A 19,337-nucleotide genomic window follows, 5' to 3' on the forward strand; every position below is an offset into this window, starting at 1 on the left:
GATGATGTTTAAGTCATCTGCTTTACAATGTGTCACTCTTTTATTTAGGTCAACGTTGAGCAAAATAGTGTGTATCTAGCACCACTGCTAATAGTCCCGCTGTTAATAACGATGCTTTTCATTTCAGCTGAAATAACTTTGTCACATTCAAGGAACTCTTTAATCTTTATGGTTCCTCACTCCTGTGCCAGTGAGGGCTTCTAATTGCATGGGACGTCCAGATGTACCCACAAAAAAAAAAAAAGAAAAACGGACGTAGAGGAACTTCCAGGCAGGCATGGGGAGTGTGTGTGGGGGCGAGGTTTGCACCACGTGTGAGGCCTGAAATAAAAAAAAATGAAGACCATTAAATTGAGACCCATTCCCCTGCCCAGTGGCCCACTAAAAAAGCCGCAGTGATCACCAAGGGAGAGCAAATGGAGCCTAGGTGAAGGCAATCAACCAGTTTCCACTGATGGTTGTAATACTGCCGGCCATATTGCATTTCGCTCCATAGTGGGAGGATCTTGATGGGAACCAACTGCTGCGACTGTTAGTTCAGAGGACATGTACAGTGCCCACCAACTGCACTTTTAAATTTGAAGTCTGTAGCTGCAAACCACTTTAGCTTGACTCAAGGAGAACTTCAAAGTGACTGTGTCTCTAGCCTGTTTTCCGCGATGGTTATCTAATGGACTCTTATAATCATCACGGTGGGTATGATAGTTATTGTTGCCAACGACGTGTCCACCAGCCCCAAAGCAGATCTCACTAGAAGCAGAAGTCATCAGTTACAGCAGTTTTATTGGCGCACGTGTGCACGAGCATGTGCGAAAATATTCAAGTATCGCCAGATGATCCGAAAATTCAATTATCATCAATGATAAATGGAATAAAGTAGCTTCACTGGGATAGCATGATTCACACTATCGGTGTTGAAATTACACCGTTGGTGAGTTGAGAGAAATCCTTGGTGGTTGAAAAATGACACTGCCGCTTACGTTACTAAAACGATCCATGCGTATAATCCTCTGTTTGTATTACAACAAAATTTACCAGCTGCCAGGCTACACATGCAACGATACACCTGGGGAGTGGGCTTTGGGATTTTCTAGACACCAATTCAAGCGGAAAAGTAATGCTTACCCAAGCCCAGTCCCTCTGCACATTTTTTTTTACTGCATGTCCACCCATGACTTGATTTAAGGTTTTAAAACTACATCCAAGCCCCTGTCTCCCAGAAAGAGTTAAATAATCCTTTGGATTCTATGATTCCTCAGTTACTTTTATTGAAATAGCTTGTCATGGAATAGCTTGGAGATTGATTGCTTGGGTACAGGAGTGACGTGTAAGTGCTGTACAGTCAAGAGAGTTGTAGGCGTTGCCAGTAATGTACACCTTCATATGAAAGGGCAAGGCTGTTAGGTCATCTCTGGGAATGATGCAAGGCCAGACTAACTGAGGGAGAGATAGATTCCAGTTGAGAAACCTTTCCCGTAAGATGCATATGTTTTTGCCAGTAAACTGGGGATCTAAATGTAAATAAATTCTACCAACCGTTTCCAAATAATAGCATGATGATTGTTGGTTTTCCCAACTTTACCGCAAATTGTTTCTGATTTCATTGCATCAGGATGAAATATGAAGACACTATGAAGTTTAAAACAAGGTCTTCCTGCCACTGCAGGTTGGAGACAGAACTGTTTCTGGTACGTTCCACTTGGGTTTAAATAAACACACTATGATACAACCTAGAATATGCTACATGTGTAAGAATGTAAGGGGCCAGTTTTATAATTGTTGATGTCATGCAGGAATTATGGAAGTGCAGGCAGTTCATAACCACTATTCTGTTGTCTAAAATACAGGCCAAGTTGTTTGCAACCAATTATGAGCCACTTTGATCTTAAGCTTTCCCATATGAGAGTTGCCTTACATATTTTCTAAATCAAGGGGTATTGATTTATTTATCTGTGTAAACCATTAATTAATATATTGTTTTTAAAATGGATGTTGTTTTTCTTTGGTGTGTTGGTGCCTCTATGCTAATAAATTTATGGTGCAGCTGTCTGTTTCATTTATTTTCCCTTTTTCCTAAAAGTTCCTGTTTGGGTAGTTTGAGTTTGCTCTACTTAGTTCATTTGACTGACTTGCCCAGTGTAATAACGATTAGAGATCTACTCCGGGGGTTCTGCTCTCGCCAATTACAGACAGTATGCTATGCGAAAGACTTAAAAGAAAAGAAATCTGGTGTCAAAACACACTTCATCTAGAAGTTTCCGGGTCAAAATCAGTTGAATCATTTCACGGATAGGGAGTGACTGACGTCAGACCTGAAGTCTGTTCGTGCTGCTTAGGATCTCACCACTTCCTGGTCTCTCACAAAGTCTGCCATCAGTTTATCTTGTAGCTGGGCAGGAGGATTAAATGAGGTCTCTTGGCATGTGGGCCACACTGTAATCACCCGACCAAAGCACTTCCTGATGAGGGCTGCACCTTGTGAGAAGGACCACACTCCCCCAGCATTACACTTAAGCTGTGACCCACAATTAAGTCGATGCTCAGGAATCCCTCGGCCTCCAGCTCTGTAACCAAGACATACATCAATTTTATGACTATAATCAAGGCTTTTCAAAAGTGTATCCACAAAGATGTCATATCTGAGCAATGAAAAATGCAAGGGAAAAATGCAGGCCTGTATAGAGGAAATAGCCATGGACACTTACATGGATGAAAACGATCCTGGGATTAAATACTAGAAGAATCTACTATAAAATCTATAATACTCAGTTTCAAGATGATCAACCGAAAATAAGCGGTTTCCCAGACAGCAATTCCCTCTGTGCCGGATCCGTTTTCGAATCACTAGATTCGCGTAGCAGTCACACTCACTATGCACCTCTGCGCCAGCTTTGCAGCATGTTTGTCCACAAGCTCTGACTGACAGTCCGTCAGAAAGGTCCGTATCTGATCCGGAGCAGCAGCGCAGACCGGACCCGCGCTTTTTTAAATCTCGCAGATGCGCGTGTACGTGCCTCAGTAAGAGGTAACTGAAGAGTCACACAACAACCAGTGAAGACCTGCTTGTGGTTCTTGGTAAGTGCATTATAAAACTATATTAAGATTGACATCAGATTGACATATAGCTGATAGTTCCATCCATGCGATTAAAAAACATAACTAATGCGAAAGTAGGCTTAAAGTAAGAATTGGCGATTGTGGTGAAAGCCTGTTCTCAAAATTGGTGAATATCTCCGTTCGCGTGGATGTTATGTGCAATGAGATGCGGGCAATATTTTTGTACGTCTGCGTAAAATTCTAATTTTGGGTTCAGTGTCACCAACTTGGCAGTAAATATTATCTAAGCTCATTTCCAGCCTGTTTGTGTCTTCCAGTTCATTTATCTGGTTAGCATGCAAACGTTACTTAAAGTTGCTCAAACTTAGTAGGCCCAGTTGATGGGACCCTGTTTACACGGTTTTTGGATAAATCAGCAAACATCATTTAGTTAAATGTTTGCATAACGTTTATTGCTAGTGCTAGCATAAAATCTTTTTCAGATTTAATTTTGATAGTGTTTGAACAAATGTTTATTTAGATTTGAAGTGTATTTTATCTATTAGGTGAAACATTAAGTGTATTTTTCCCCCTTTTTTCAGTTTCTTACTTGTTCATTTCAAATTCAGATTCTCATTTTTGCAGCAGTGTTAGAGTTTTTTTTGAGTAGCTAAATATCTCCTATTTCTTTGAACTGTGCTCCATAGGTTTTGTTCCATTCCATCTGCTGATGCTAGTCAAGTTGAGGTCAAGCTGCCCATCATCTCTTGCAGGTAACCAGCTATATCACATACATACAGTCACATTTTGAGACACATAATGCACATGTACCCTGATTTTGAAACTTGTTGCTTGATCTTTATTTCCACCTGATGCCATGTCGAATAACACATTAAGATTTAGAAATGACACTCTATAGGCACCACCAATATCATCCAGCACAAATGTTGAATTCCTTTCCTCCTGAATAAAGTCTGAAAACTGTATTCCCAGTTTACTTTCAGACGTGCTACTTCCTACTCTTCAGTGACAGACCAAGTAAGATACCACCACACACACACAAACACAGATCAATGTATATTCAGAGATTAGTAAAATAAATGTACTTTTTTTATGTTCAGACCTGTACCCGGTTTCACTGGCTCCAACTTTTGCTGATCACCTGTTTTCCTTTAACCATCCAAACTATCATGTAAGTTGACTGTTATTTTCAATGTCTTGCTATTTGACACTTGGTCTCCGCACACACGTAAATTCGTTATTATTATTTTTTTATTATTGCATGATGCATTATTTTTTTTATAAATACAATTGATATTGAATTGAACAATTTATTCCACGCAAGCTTGTCACAATGTTTTTGAATATATTTTTTTACATTTTTCATATGACTGGAGTTTTTGTAATGACAAAAAATGTTATGTGTTCTCTGGATGAGATTGAGATTCAGAAATGTAAAATAAATCAAAATAAACTGTTTTGAAGATGAGAAATGCGTGGGGATTTATTTGGGCCATGTCTGGCCCAGGTGTAGCTGAAAAAATTAATCACCAATCACAGACCAGGGCCAAATGAGCCCCAGATGTAAAGTTTGAGTCACGGATCTGAGCCAGATCCACACCAAATATCATAGCATTAATAACTGTATCGGGCCAGTACTGGCCAAGGTCTGTTCTTGATCCCCAATCCAAATCCGTGCCGGTATTGGGCCGTTGGAAAGAAAGACCCCGGCGCAAACTCGTTTTGCGGATCTGCACCAAATTCTATCCAATGTCTGGCCCAGATCTGCCACAGTTACCTTTTGCTGTCTGGGTTGGTATCAATGCAAAATGAGTAACAGCAATGCCACGGAATTAATTAAAACAGAATTGGTAACACTTTCCTTAAGGCCATGTTTTTAGTAATTTCTAAACACATTCATAAAGCATTATAAATATGGCTATCAATATTTATAAAAAAGACATAACACCTTATAGCCATGTTTGTTATGCATTATGACTGCATTATGAAGCTGTCATCTATAATGGACTATAGATACCATTATAATGTAATACAAAGCATCCTTAATGCTTATACTGACCAAGGTATCTATAGTGCATCAAAGATGAGTGTTTCATAAAGCATTCATAATGCAAAATACACATGGCTATAATGTGTTATGCATTTTGATAAATAATTATGGCTTTGTTTATAACGCTTTATGAATGTATTATTATTTGTTATGAATGTATTTATAAATTACTAAAAACATGGCCTTCAGGAAAGTTCAGGAAAGTTTCCACAAAATTTTGAAATGTGAAACCAAAGCAGTAGGGTGACCTCCATGTCGGGGGGGACACTCTGAGCTAGGACAGGGTTTGTAAACTACCATTTCAATTAAAAGGGCCTGGTTTTCACTTGAGCACTGAGTTCTTGCTGTGTGCTGATTGGTCAGTCTCCTATAATTATGCATGTGTCACTAATCCTAATGTGAAACAGCTGGATGAAACTTTCAGTCAAGGAAACAAACCAGTCATGGGATGCGAGACTATCACAAGAAGAACTGAACTATTTAGCCGAGCACAGGAGCCTTTCAGTTTTGAAGTAGTTTATAAAACCTGAAGTAGTTCAAAGTGTTCTCCCTGACATGGATTATCCAGTCAACCTACAAAACAGGTACTTCTAAGGTTCAAAGGTGAAAGGTTACAATGAATCAACTCCAAAACCAGCTATCCTTTACCCAACCATTCTACTGCCAAACTGAATTGGTTCACAAACATTCTACATTTACCAATGAAGAATGTGAGACATATTTTTAATTATCCATGACTATATACTTAATGAAGACATATGTATTTAAAACTGACAGCTGAGGTTTTGGTTAGAAGTTACCGTAAATCCTTGATATTTCAGTTAGCCAATTCCATTTTCCTTGTTTTGTTCCAAGTGTTTGAGTAATGAACCAGCAGGAATGAGCTTTCATCCACTCGTCTGAAAAATGTTACGGCCCACAGCACTGCATGTGCAGTTACATGACGCTCCCTCCGTGGAAGCTTATGTAACTTTTTTGTGACCTTCTGTCTTTCTGTTTGTCCAGCCGACGGGAAGTTTCACTTCAGTAATTTCCTCCGTGAGAATGCATACTCTCAGTCTTGCATTTATTACCGTTTTATCCTTATGGATTATCCGGTTATTCGCTTTGGCGTTCTCTCCTCGTTCCTGATAAAGCAAGCAGAAAAGAAGCGGACATTGCAGATTGCATCGCGGAGTCTTTTAATCTTAGCCATTATTGTTGATGTCATATGCGAAAATGGCTTTTTAATGGTTTAAAGCCTATAGCAAGTTGTTGGGACGCACAATAGCTGTTTGGAATTAGTAGCCAGCTAAGCTGTTTGGATACTCTCAATGGAAACATCACCCTCCGTGGAGGGTAGGGAAAATATTCATTGGACACATATTCTTCATATTAAAGAGGATTCTCCGACAGCATATGGCGGACTTATTCACTGGCCGCTTGCTCCTCTTTGGGGTTACTCCCTTTTCTGTTCAGAAAGTGACATTGCATAAAAAAATCTGATAAGTCTCAAAGAAGACAGAAAAGCAGCTTCCTATTTGATATTAATCTCCCTCTTATTGACTAACAACAGCCCAGTTGCAAATATCTGAGGACTTCCAGAGTTTTGCGCAGAAAGTACAAGTACCATGTGTTACATTTGTGCTGCTTTGGGGAAGTATGATGTTATCCATTGCTTGGAAGATAAAAGATCATATCCAGCCATTAGCCATTCTGTCCTTATAGAGAGTGTGGACATACAAATCATTGAGACCAAATGTCTCTGAGAATCTGTGAGAGTGTCTTTCGAACTGAAACAATTACATTAATTTACGTGTAGTATGGTATAAATACTGAAGACCCAGACAAACACGCAGAATACAAAGAGGAATGCTGACTCTGAGATCACCAGGAGATGACTTGAACTTGACTCATCTTATTAAAGGTATAAAAACTGAGATATGAATAACGCTGTGTGTTTAGGATTAATAGTGTGCTTGTCCTCCGTGGTCGCCTACAAAGGAGAGCGATAGTGTCGCATCCCATGACTTGGAAACCTGACCTAAACCCAGTAGAGATGGTTTTGGAGGAGTTTATCCAGAAAGTGAAGGAAGAGCAGCCAATGGGTGCTCAGCATATATGTGGGGCCTCCTTCAGGACAGCTGGAAAAGCATCCCAGGAGGCCACCTCATGGAACTGTCATAGAGGAGACAGAAGGATCAGCCGGTCCCTGCAGCGATTGAGGTTAAGGGCGGAACTCAAGAGCCTGATGGTGGCGTCACTCTGCTGACCCAGGGATTTGAACCAACAACCTTCCGAATCCCATCCCGCAGAGCATCCCCACCCCAAAAATGATCCTTTTTCGTTTAATACTTTTTTGGTCAGTGAAAATTACATATATGTTATTTTACAGTTTCAGTGCATTATTCTAAATTGTAGAGCAGGGGTCTCCAACTCCGGTCCTGGAGAGCTACTATCCAGTAGGTTTTCTGTCTGATGAGCCACACCTGCTCCTGGTACTGTATTTACCTGAGAGCTAGTGTGGCTCATCAGAAGCCAGGTATGATAGAAACCCTACTGGTTAGTAGCTCTCCAGGACTGGAGTTGGAAACCCCTGCTGTAGAGAATAGTACAAATAGACCTTTCTGTGGGTGGGTGTGTCCAGACCTATGACTGGTACTGTAAGTGGATTGTGATCTTTGGTGTGTGACCATGTCATGGACTGGTATCCCAAGCAGGGTGTTCCTGCCCTCCTGCCTTGGGCTCCCTATGCTATGGCCCCAGGCTCCCCACGCACTGCGTCGCATAAAAGCTTATGGAAAATGGCTGAACGGATGAATAACATAGCTCATGTAACACAAATAATCCATATAACATCCATCAACCGGTGAAACATGAAACTAAAGTTATTTCAATTTTTCCTTTTCCTAGATGACCTTAAATAAGAACTACTGCGTGTAACATAGTGGAACACATTGAACTACCTGGCAATAATAGAAAAGGTCCTTTAGACTAAACAATTTATTCATTGAAAAGCCGTCTTCGCAAGAGCATTCTTTCTGTTAATATGAATTGACTGACGCTTTTGCTACATTTAAGGACCTTTTTTGTTAAAAACCCATATCATAAACGTTTTAATGTCACTGTCGTGGGAGTAGCATGTGGTCCTTGAGCAAGTGAGAGGAAGAGAACGTGAGTCAGGAGGAGGAAAACTTAGCATTGCAAACAAACCGTCACACCATTTGCACTTGCAGGAAATAGCGGCAGCAGCAGATAAACCCTTAACTGCACATTAGACATAAAACATTTATCGCACTTGGAAATTGCGTCCTGACATAAAAACGAATGCTTCCCTAACGTGAGATATGCACGAGATCAAACAACCCCGTTCGGGTCTCACGATTAAGGGCAGCAGCACAAAACCTCGACACGTACGGCCAGTGGCACATTGACCGCTGGGTGTCCTGAGTTCTGGGATGATGCGCATTATAAAAGGCACATGTTCTCAGGTCTTTTGAAGGAATCGCTGACTTGGCTGAATCTTCTCTCAAGATCTAGTTGTTCCTGGTATGGCTGTGGGGTTTACGTACACAAATGAAGCACGTTTCTGAAACAGCACCATTGTCTTTTACCGGGTCTGCTTCGAAGACGGAGCAAGTACCGACATTTATCGAGCATCCAGTATGGATAACGGTGGTGCTCAGTTACACTTGTGTGAAACATTAGCTTTGTGAGATTTTAAACAATGTTCAGTAATGGTATTGGTGCAAAACAGAAAAAAATCTTTCCAATAAAAACACACAGACAGGGAAGGTTCCGTACTGTGTGGCATCTGCTGAGCTAGGTAGTGTTTCCAGAATTATTATTCTGCATTACTAAAAAAAATCATTATTTTATAAGGGCCGAGAAACAGTGAAGTCTACATTTGTGCAATCAAACCGCAAAGCATATAATTTATGTATCATATAGCCCTCTTCCATTTTGATATTAGTTGGATATATAAAATTTTCCTCTGAATTTACCCACTAATCCAATATGAATTAAATTACAGGATGGATCCAAGACAATCCTAGACTGTCAAATTTTTATTGAGAGAAGTCAGTCAATTGGATATTCTTGGATATCACATGAAGTATGGTACTGTGCAAAAGTCTTAGGCAGCAAAAAAAAAAGTGTTTTATGTTCATAAAATTATGCTATTTTGCCTGTCGAGGTGTGTTAGCTTAGCCATTTCAAAACTTCTGCTAAAGTCACCCTGGTATTTGCAGCAAAAAACCAATATACGAGTACCCATGTACTTTTTGACTGAACCACTAACACACCTAGCTAACCAATATCTCATTGACTTTTCTAACTGGCTGGGCTGCCCCTGAGGAGAGATTTGAGAACTGAAGTGCTGTTCATCTAGACATCCACCAACATATCAGTAACTTTTTGGAGAACATTGAAGAGATTCTCATGAGCAAAGTTCCGGTCCAGAAAGTACAAATCCAGACCAGGATTTTGTTTCAACCAACCAGTTGAGTACTCTGTATCTGTGACTCTTTGTGCTCAACTGGTTGGTTGAAACTAAATCACAGTCTGGATTTGTACTTTCTGGACACGAAATTTCCACCTCTGCTCATGAGTTTTTATTGTGTTACTCTTAATTTGCATATGTTCTAATGCTAAATTGTGTTTTTTTGTTCTGTGAAAAGGGTCACTTACTACCCAGATAAATTGCATTAAACATTTCTTTATGACTTTTGCACAGTACTGTACCTTGCAAGTTCCATTTAAGTCTACTTGACCTCTCTCTGCATGTGACGCATTAGCCAATGGCTCTGCCACGTTTATCAGACATGAAGGCAGGCCTGCTCCTGTGCTATAAAGGGAGAAATGAACCAGCAGCTGACAGATGGCGTGTCATTTTGGTGAGTCATCCTTTATCACGGCTTGTGCCTTAGAACTTCTCAATCTGATGTGGCTTCTGTGATTTAGAACAAGGTACGGATGACATGCTATCTGCCGTTGACTTAGTCACAGTGCGGTCACAATTCCACGCCCCTAACCCATTTATTTTTAATTTTTTTGCAGATGCTGTGTTGGTAGCTGGCGCGAGGCAGAGACTAGGCCTTTGTGGGCTATAAAATCGCACTGTAGCAATCAAAAGTGCATAGGTCTGAACTGCAGACATCAAATGGAGGCCTGCCAGCACTTTGAACTATGAAAATAAATAGTGAATAGGACCACATTGTGTTGGCCCAGCCTGTAGCCTATACTTAGCCTTAGCATACACTGGCGGGAGTGTTTGGCTTGGATTTTGTCCACAGCATGTGGTAGCTGTAAGAATTATTTTTTTTCTCACTAAATCACCATTTTTGGGGCACATTTGATAAAGCACTGGCAAGCAATATGTTCTGACAGAACTAAAGAGTCCCGGCACCTTCTCTTTGTTCCGAAAGAGTTTCCCAGTCAGGACCAGATTTGTACGGCAGCCAAGGTCCAGATCCCCACGACAGCCTTCTAGAAACTTGACGGGGGGGACTGAAAGGGTGATTACTGAAATGGGAAGATGCGGGGGGGGGGGGGTTGAGGAAGTGGACTAGTGAAGCACTTGAGGTAGCTGAGTTCTGTCTGCACGTTCCCGCTCAGCACAGATGAGCTACACTTTGGTTGAAAGAGAACATGAGAATGTAAGTGTTGCTTCACATCGACTATAACAATGAGGTTTTAAGTATGTAACCCATTGATCTTTCAATTCTTTGTCAATGTGGCTGACATTTTTCCACTGTGTAAAGGGTGCATGGCTGAACATGTCTTCAGGGTGGGTGTCAGTGCATGGTATCGCGAGTCCATTCATTGTCACACCGGAGCAAGAATGTCAAATCCCGCCTCTCCAAGCTGTACTCGTCTCACTTGGACTGGTCAGAGTGAGGGTGCATTGCGGCAGGAAGAGGTGTACCGCAGCTCCAGAACACTTAGCCAGGGGCATTATGGGTTATATTAGCTTGGGTTATGAGTGGTAAGGCTTCTGAGGATAGCAACAAAACTGCAAGCCCTCCATACTTCAGCAGTAAAAACTGCCCTTGAAAATTCCTAAATCATTTGAAAACTTGAATTGCTTTAAGCCATAATATTAAACTAAAGACTAACCCTCAATATTGGGTATGCTTTTTGCATTTTATGTCTTTCTCAATCTGATGAACAAAGGTGCTTTTTTACAAGAACTGGTAATATAATAATTTTATTTTTACTTTATTTATCTATGTAACATCTTATCTTAACACCTATAAACCAACTGAACATTTTAAAGCGCTATGTGTGAAATGGAACGTAAAAAACAAACAAATTTAACTTTCAAAACACAGCAAAGGACCCAAATCTGGTCCCAGCTGAAGACGTTATCCAGCCCCAATTCACTTTTTATCACGCATGGCTTTCAAGTATCACTTTGCAGAATAATTGCAGACACAACGATTAGCATCTTGCCAAAAAAACAGTCCCACTGAGTTCAGTTGAACAGTGATGAAAAACAGACCACCTCCAGATTTTAGCCTCTCGTGTTGAGATGTCTGTGACGTCTCGGTTTAATGATGTGCGGCTTTGCTTTGAAAATATTAATTGAAGACGTATCAGTTTGGGGCATGGATCTCGATCCAGGACATTTCCCCAGCTGTCTGTATATTTTGGTTCCCATATCCTGGGTCTCACTTTATTCCTGTTCAACCGGATGCCATCTTGGTACCCCTCAAACCTTTAGACCTGTGGGATAAAGACGTGATAGTCAGTTCCATGTGTTGTGAAGCAGGTGTTCTATATAGGGATGAGCATCTCAACATTTCTTCTCGGACGTGATGCTTGATGCACGAGACGTACCTCTGCTTTGGTTTTAAAGTGACCCTTTATGGTTTTCATTTCTGGCACATTAATATGCCGGCACTGAACAACGAAGCCGCTTTCATCCACTGTGCATTGGTGTCTGCTGCACATCCCGCAGGACTGCAGTGGGCGGGGCAGGTTGGCCGTGCATGTGCATGCACGTCCGCATGCATGCACGTCTGCACGCATGCACGTCTGTGTGCGAGCCGGTCACCCAGCCCGCAAGACACAAGCGTGACGTTTGGTCTACTCTGCGATTACTGCATTTCAACACCGGCCGTGCACTGCCCTTCCGCTCACGCATGTCTTGCCAACATTAAGCAAGATTCAGGGGCTCGCCTTGTCACATTTCAAACCATTCTTGTAGTGGAAGATCAAAAGACATATTGTTGAAAAAGGATGGGGGCTGTCATGCTGTCTGTAGTGCATCATGAAGTATGTGGTTCTCCAAGCATGTCCATGCATAGATTAATTTGTTCTTTACACAAGCTTTAGGCTGTAATACAGTATGCATGTTTCATATCTTACCATTTATACAATGTTTAGATACTAATAGAAGACACAGAACAAACATTTTGCCTTTAAATAATACCCTGCTTGTCAGCCTTTAGAACTTGGAAAACCGGATATTTACTATTGATATCTTGCCATATGGATGCAGATGTGAATATAGTAATTCTCTGTAAAACTATATGAAATTAAATAAAACTATATAAAATGAAGTAAAAGATCTGGACTGGGATTAAAACCCATGTTGACTTGCCTTTCAAAATAAAATGCAGGATAATACTACAGTAACAGCGACGTTCTTGAATTGCTTGGCATAAGCTGCCTGCAGTACCTGGAACCACAAGTGCAAAGGAGGTCGATAATCATCTTAGTTTCCGATCTCTTTTTGGCAGTATAAGATGGCAATAATTAAGGAACAATGTTCTGTGACCTACACCAAGCCACCAAAAGACGACAGCGTGAGATGTCAAAATATGGACCATGTTACTTTCTGAATTCACTGAAGACATTTATAGGCGTGGATGTTGGAAAGGCCAAGTTCAGAATTGTGGGAAAGAAATCAAATCAAATTAGCAAGTGTACGTGTTTTTCAGACTTTCCCCTTTTGCAATATGAAGCTGAAAGACCGCAATCACCACAATAATAAACAGAGTATGTTTTTAATATTTGCTTGGATGTGAAATCTGCTGAATGGTGCATCTGTGAGACTCCAAGCTCATTCATGGGAAAACGACTGCAGTCTGAGCCAAAGTCTGATACCTGAGCACCAAGGCGACCGAAGCCGTATCTGTTGTTTATAATCTGCTGTTCAGTCTCCCGAGTGTGACTCTCTCGCCCGGCTCTGGGCTGAAGCGCCCTTAATCTCCGTGTCCGCGGCCCGGCAGTGAGTCTGTTCCCCTGGCTGAACCCGCCGAACTGACCCATCGCCATCCACGTGTCCTCCCCGGCCGCCAGGGGCCTCCGTCTGAATCCGGCAGCCAGATAAACGTCGTCCCCTGGACAAAACAGCTGCTAGATATTAAAGTTTCCCTCCTGGCTCCCATCACCTCAGCTTCTGATGCCAAACAGCACCCGTTCTTGCAATCAGTGCCGCCATGCCTGGCGGTTTGTGCTACGCCTCAGAAACAGGACCTGATTCATATTTGTCTTCATCCTCTAACTTTTACTCGTTCGCTTCCTATTTTTAGTATTTGACCAAAATTGCTTGTCCAGCACATTTGTCACTTTGCAATGAAATCATGCAGCAGGAATCTTTCAAACATGAGGCAACACTGCAATATTGTATATTAATCTATACTTTTATATCTTTTCTTGCATCTGCCAAATTCTTTATCCGCTGTAATAAAGTGGACTTTTATTAACCTTGTACACCTGCTTAAACACGTGGGACATTCCATGGAATTCATTCTGTTTTATGCATGATATTTTACTGGGATGGGCAGTATTATTGTATTTTGTAATTTGTATTTGAATTAATTCATGAAAATTATTATGTAATTTGTATCAAAATACTTTAATGGTCAGTATTTTTGTATTTTGAAAATGCTTTCCTATAGTGCAGCTGCAGTGATGTGATGTGTGCATACACAAAGAGGAAAGTTTGTTTTTTTTCCAGACATTTTATTGAATTGTCATTAGAGCCAATAGTTGAACACTTGTATTGAACTGAAAGTCTTACAAGCTTCATTCAGACTCATTCATGTTTGAAGTTTTTAGGATGTTGTCATTTATCATTTTAAATTTTGTTGTTTTGAGTAATTGTATGACGCACTGATCGTGCACCCCTCTGTATGACGGCGCGCACTGACCGTGCACCCCTCTGTATGATGGCGCGCACTGATCGTGCACCCCTCTGTGCCAGATCAACAGTGTCTTTATTTAAAGGAGCCATTAACAGTTTCGAAAAGCTTTATCTGACAGTTGTTCTGCACATTTATCTTTTCTATGTGCTACACCGACTCTATGGAAAAACTACAAGAATACGCAAGAAATTTATTGCGTTTAAACAAGAAGAGCAGAACCCAGCACGGCCATGATTCATTTTGAATCTGCGTGTATGATGCATATTTCTGTCATTTTATCTGATTATCTTTAATTATTTGTCCATAGGTAGATCTATATGCACACATTCCAGACTTCTGTATGGTGACTTGCTTTGATCATTCACTGTTTTTTTCAAGGCAGCACTCAAGAAGAACTACTGTTTGGACATGACTGACCGCCACAGAATTTTTTTCAGTGACTGTAACACTTATGTCAAGCCAAATTTAAAATAACAATGTCACATGTCACTCCGAAGCTCACATCCAATGAAATTAAATTGTGTCGCAAGAAAGGCATTCTCTGGAGCCATTTTGTATTGACTTTAAACTGCGTTAAAACATTTATTAAGACTTATTATCAGCCACGCTTTACGCTTGTACATAAACCATATGTAATTTCCAGACTGCATGTTTGTATATCATAGCAACATAAATGAAAAAGAAAAAAAAAAGCACAAGCCAGCGATTCTTAACAGACGGAAAGAAGCCTCGTGGTGAAGGTTCACCTGGCCGAGGGTCCAGTGCACTTATAAACAACCGCCTTTGACAGCAAGTGTGATTTGTAAGGAACATGGTGTAAGTGAGTGAGAGCAGACTGGGGGACTCGCTTCTGTACCGGATTTGCTGTGAAGGAGGGTCCGAAGTTCACAGCGTCTCCCAGAAGCCTTGTCAGGCCTGGAGATAACAGATACTGTGTTTTTGTTGACCACGGTATCCTGCCCTAGGGAAATCTCACACTTGCACTGTAATATCCTCAACAGTATGACTTTAAGATCATTAAGATGACCTGGCAACACTGGGCTCTTTCAATAAAACTGTAGTCAGGATGGAGGACCTCCAGGTCTCTGAAGCAATCTCCTGAATGAGATGACATACTAACAAGAATATTCTCCAAACATCACCATGAGCTTCCAGTACAACAATGCAACTGGATACCAGAAAATGTCAAAAAGACACTGAAAAATGGTGTAGATGTTAGCACACTAATCAGGTTATAGTGTTTGTAGCAACAGGCAGTCTGGTTTTGGCTCATCTGTTGCTGTCTAGAAATCGTTTCTTAACTATGCTACCCAAGGACTATGTTCGTATTTTTGTGTATTTGAGTTTCATTTATAGTGCATCCTTAATCGATGGCATGTGGCTTAGTGGTTAGCCGAGTGCCTTCCAACATTTAAGGTGCAGGGGTTCAGATCCTGTCCTAGTGCCTTCCAACATTTAAGGTGCAGGGGTTCAGATCCTGTCCTAGTGACTTCCAACATTTAAGGTGCAGGGGTTCAGATCCTGTCCTAGTGCCTTCTAACATTTAAGGTGCAGGGGTTCAGATCCTGTCCTAGTGCCTTCCAACATTTAAGGTGCAGGGGTTCAGATTCTGTCCTAGTGACTTCCAACATTTAAGGTGCAGGGGTTCAGATCCTGTCCTAGTGACTTCCAACACTTAAGGTGCAGGGGTTCAGATCCTGTCCTAGTGACTTCCAACATTTAAGGTGCAGGGGTTCAGATCCTGTCCTAGTGACTTCCAACATTTAAGGTGCAGGGGTTCAGATCCTGTCCTAGTGACTTCCAACATTTAAGGTGCAGGGGTTCAGATCCTGTCCTAGTGACTTCCAACACTTAAGGTGCAGGGGTTCAGATCCTGTCCTAGTGACTTCCAACATTTAAGGTGCAGGGGTTCAGATCCTGTCCTAGTGACTTCCAACATTTAAGGTGCAGGGGTTCAGATCCTGTCCTAGTGACTTCCAACATTTAAGGTGCAGGGGTTCAGATCCTGTCCTAGTGACTTCCAACATTTAAGGTGCAGGGGTTCAGATCCTGTCCTTGGTTCTGTGTGTATGAAGTAAGTTCATCTTGTCCTCTGGTGGGTTTTCTATGAAAGTTCAAAAGCAGGAAGTCAGCTGGTATTCTAAACTGCCGACGGTGTATATGTATGCACTGTGCAGTTGGACTTCCAGGCGTGAGCCTCTGGCTCTCTGCAGCTCTGTACTGGACAAATGGTTATGGAATATGGCTGGCTTTATCCTTAACATCACTTTTTATCAATATCAAATGTAGTGACTGTTGTATTGAAACAATAACACGCTAGAGGTCATGGTATATTTTGCACAAAGTTGTGGAACATACCTTGATCCCTTGGGCCATTTTCAATAACGTTATCCCTTCTCCCTTGTAGAAGCAAGGCGCTGGTTATTTTCAGCATTTCTGAGTATGACCAGAAGAAGATGCTTGAGTTCTATGCAAAAGGAACCATTGCACATTTTTCCTATTAACAGTATCCTACTGGTTGTGTTTACAGTTCTTACAAAATTGCACTCTGGCAAGAGGCATGATACTCGAGACAACATAAATTTAGCTAATTTATATAAAACTGTCTGTTTGATTCTTTGTCAGCTATGTCAGCATGCAGAAACAGGCCTTCGTGAGTATGCTCGGTAACCTGACGAAATTATCATTTCTCATTTACTTAAGTTGGAGTAAGACATTTTCCATAAGAAACAAGGCTGGAAGAAAATCTAAACAAGGACAAAGAATCTAAAACACATGCTATCAAAGTGAGGAACTGGAAAGAAAACGGAATCTTCCATACTAGAAATGGTTGAATGGGGGGGGGGGGGGGGGAAGCTCTTAATGACAGACCTGAATAGCAAAGAGCCCCTCCCCCACCATTTTCAGAAGCTTTTAAAACGCGAAGCTCAAAGCAGGCATGAAGAGCAGATTCCTGAAATGATGCGTATGATCGCCGCCTACTCTTAGTCAACTAGTGTCAACTAGTGTCAACTAGTGTCAACTAGTGTTATCTGGGAATATACAGTACGTGCCTTTTTGTTTTTACCACACTTCCATGGAGGGTTTAAGCACGGATGGGGACAAACCAGAATTAGTGATAAGCGGTATTGTCTTCGAGAACATTAGCTGAACATGCTAAGTAAACAGAATATGTCCACCCTTTATCGCCGGTTAAATTTTGTCCCCCTAAAACGAAAGTGGGTCATCTTATCCAGAAAGGTGTGCGGATTTTCACTGCAACTCCCTAATTAGATTACTAATTAGAGAACTGATTGGCTGAAGAGTCCTCACACCTGGGTTTGGACAGCTGACCTAAAGGTTCATCACAAAAACCTGCATACACACCGGCCCTTTGCGGGTAAGGTTGTACACCCTTGACATGACAACGATCTTAGTATCTGGAAGACTGTTCCATGGTGCCAGCTAATATGTCTTCTAGTCAGAGCCTTTGCGTGTTATATAAGCGTTTTGGCAGTGGATTTTATCGCCTAGGATCATTCCATGCGGTCAGGATTAAAGCATGGTTGTGTCACTTCTTCTGTGTTTAATACTAATTCACTGGTCCCCTGTCAGAAAAGGCAAAGGGAAGTCATCCCCCTGTCTGTCACTTTCTTGGCTCTTCTCCATATGGAACATGCACGATACATTCTTCCATACATCTCTAGGCGCTTCCTGTTGTTTATTAAAGTAAGCTGGATGCTGATGAGGGATCGTTGTAACGTCTGCACCAGTGGTCAGGGCCCGGATGGAATAATTCTACACGCACATTCTGCAGCCACTTAGAATGTCGCCTGCTGCCATGCAATTCCTGCACAATCGGATTTTCTGGCTGGGCAGAGTTCAATTGGAGAACGGCACTCGGGCCGCACCGAGCCGCTGCTTTTCGCCCGCTGATGACACGTGCTGGAAGGAACAAACGGCCCACTCTGAATGATGGGACACAGCTGGCGCCCTGGCAGCCTCCCCGTCGGAAAGCCTAAAGCCACGACTCTGGATTATCGCGGACTTGTTATGTGAAAGGAAATCTAGGTCCTGTGGGCATAACTTTCCAGTCCTCAAACACCAGCACAACCATAGGGGCTCGTTTCGCTACTAAAGCACATGCTACCCATTACTGTGCATCTCGGTCTTTGGTTCTGAATCAAGACTTTCTCAGTTGCTCTTTGAGGCTCAAATAAATTAGCAGGAGAATGTACCATGGCCTTCATATGTGGACTTTCTAAGATCAAACCAAGATCAAACTCTTCCCATTAGTCTGTGCCAGCATGCAGCAATCTCTGAATGAAACGCCTGCCGTTTGCTGAATGCCTGCATACACTAACTGTGGATATTTTGGTGCCACAGGTTCCTGCTGGAAAAGACAGTATCTAAGAACAGCTAACTGTTTATAGAGTCCTGTAGCTGTGGGTTACCCTGTAGCTGCTCCCAATTATAGTGCCCAATAGTATCAGAGACCCATGTTAGATTACAATTGTAACTACTACAAGTGTTTTGTGAAGGGCCTGAAACTGAATTAATCCAGGAATATGGCTCATAGGAGTTTTACTTAGATAAAAATGTCCTAAGGGCAGAGCAAAAATCGATTGGTTCAGAGAGATAACCAATCAGATTGTAGTGGAGGTGGCTTCAAGCAACTAGAGGAGCCAGGACCAAGACATCTGATTGGTTGGTCCTGCCTCCTCTAGTTGCTCGGATCCAAATCCTATAGAATCTGATTGGTCATCTCTCCGAAACAATTATTTTTCATTCTGCCCTCAGAACATTTTTGTGTAAGTAAAACTCTCATGAGCAGGAATACGATCTGCTGGTGGAAAATCAGGGAACTGTTAATCTATCCAAAATACATAGAGGACGTGTACCTTTATAGCACACATACGTCTGGCCAGCGCCTGCCCGATGTAAACAAGTTCATGTAACTTCTCAGGCAGTTTAAATACATAGGGGGAAGATCAGAAACAGGTTGTAATTATCTCAGATTAGGGTCAGCTGTAGATCAAAAACTACTCTCATACAGATGTCTTGCCAATTAGCAAACAAGTTGAGTATTAGATTGGTTTGACATAACTTGTGTACGT

Source organism: Paramormyrops kingsleyae, chromosome 12 (genome assembly GCF_048594095.1).
Source record: "Paramormyrops kingsleyae isolate MSU_618 chromosome 12, PKINGS_0.4, whole genome shotgun sequence".
NCBI classification, from domain to species: Eukaryota; Metazoa; Chordata; class Actinopteri; order Osteoglossiformes; family Mormyridae; genus Paramormyrops; species Paramormyrops kingsleyae.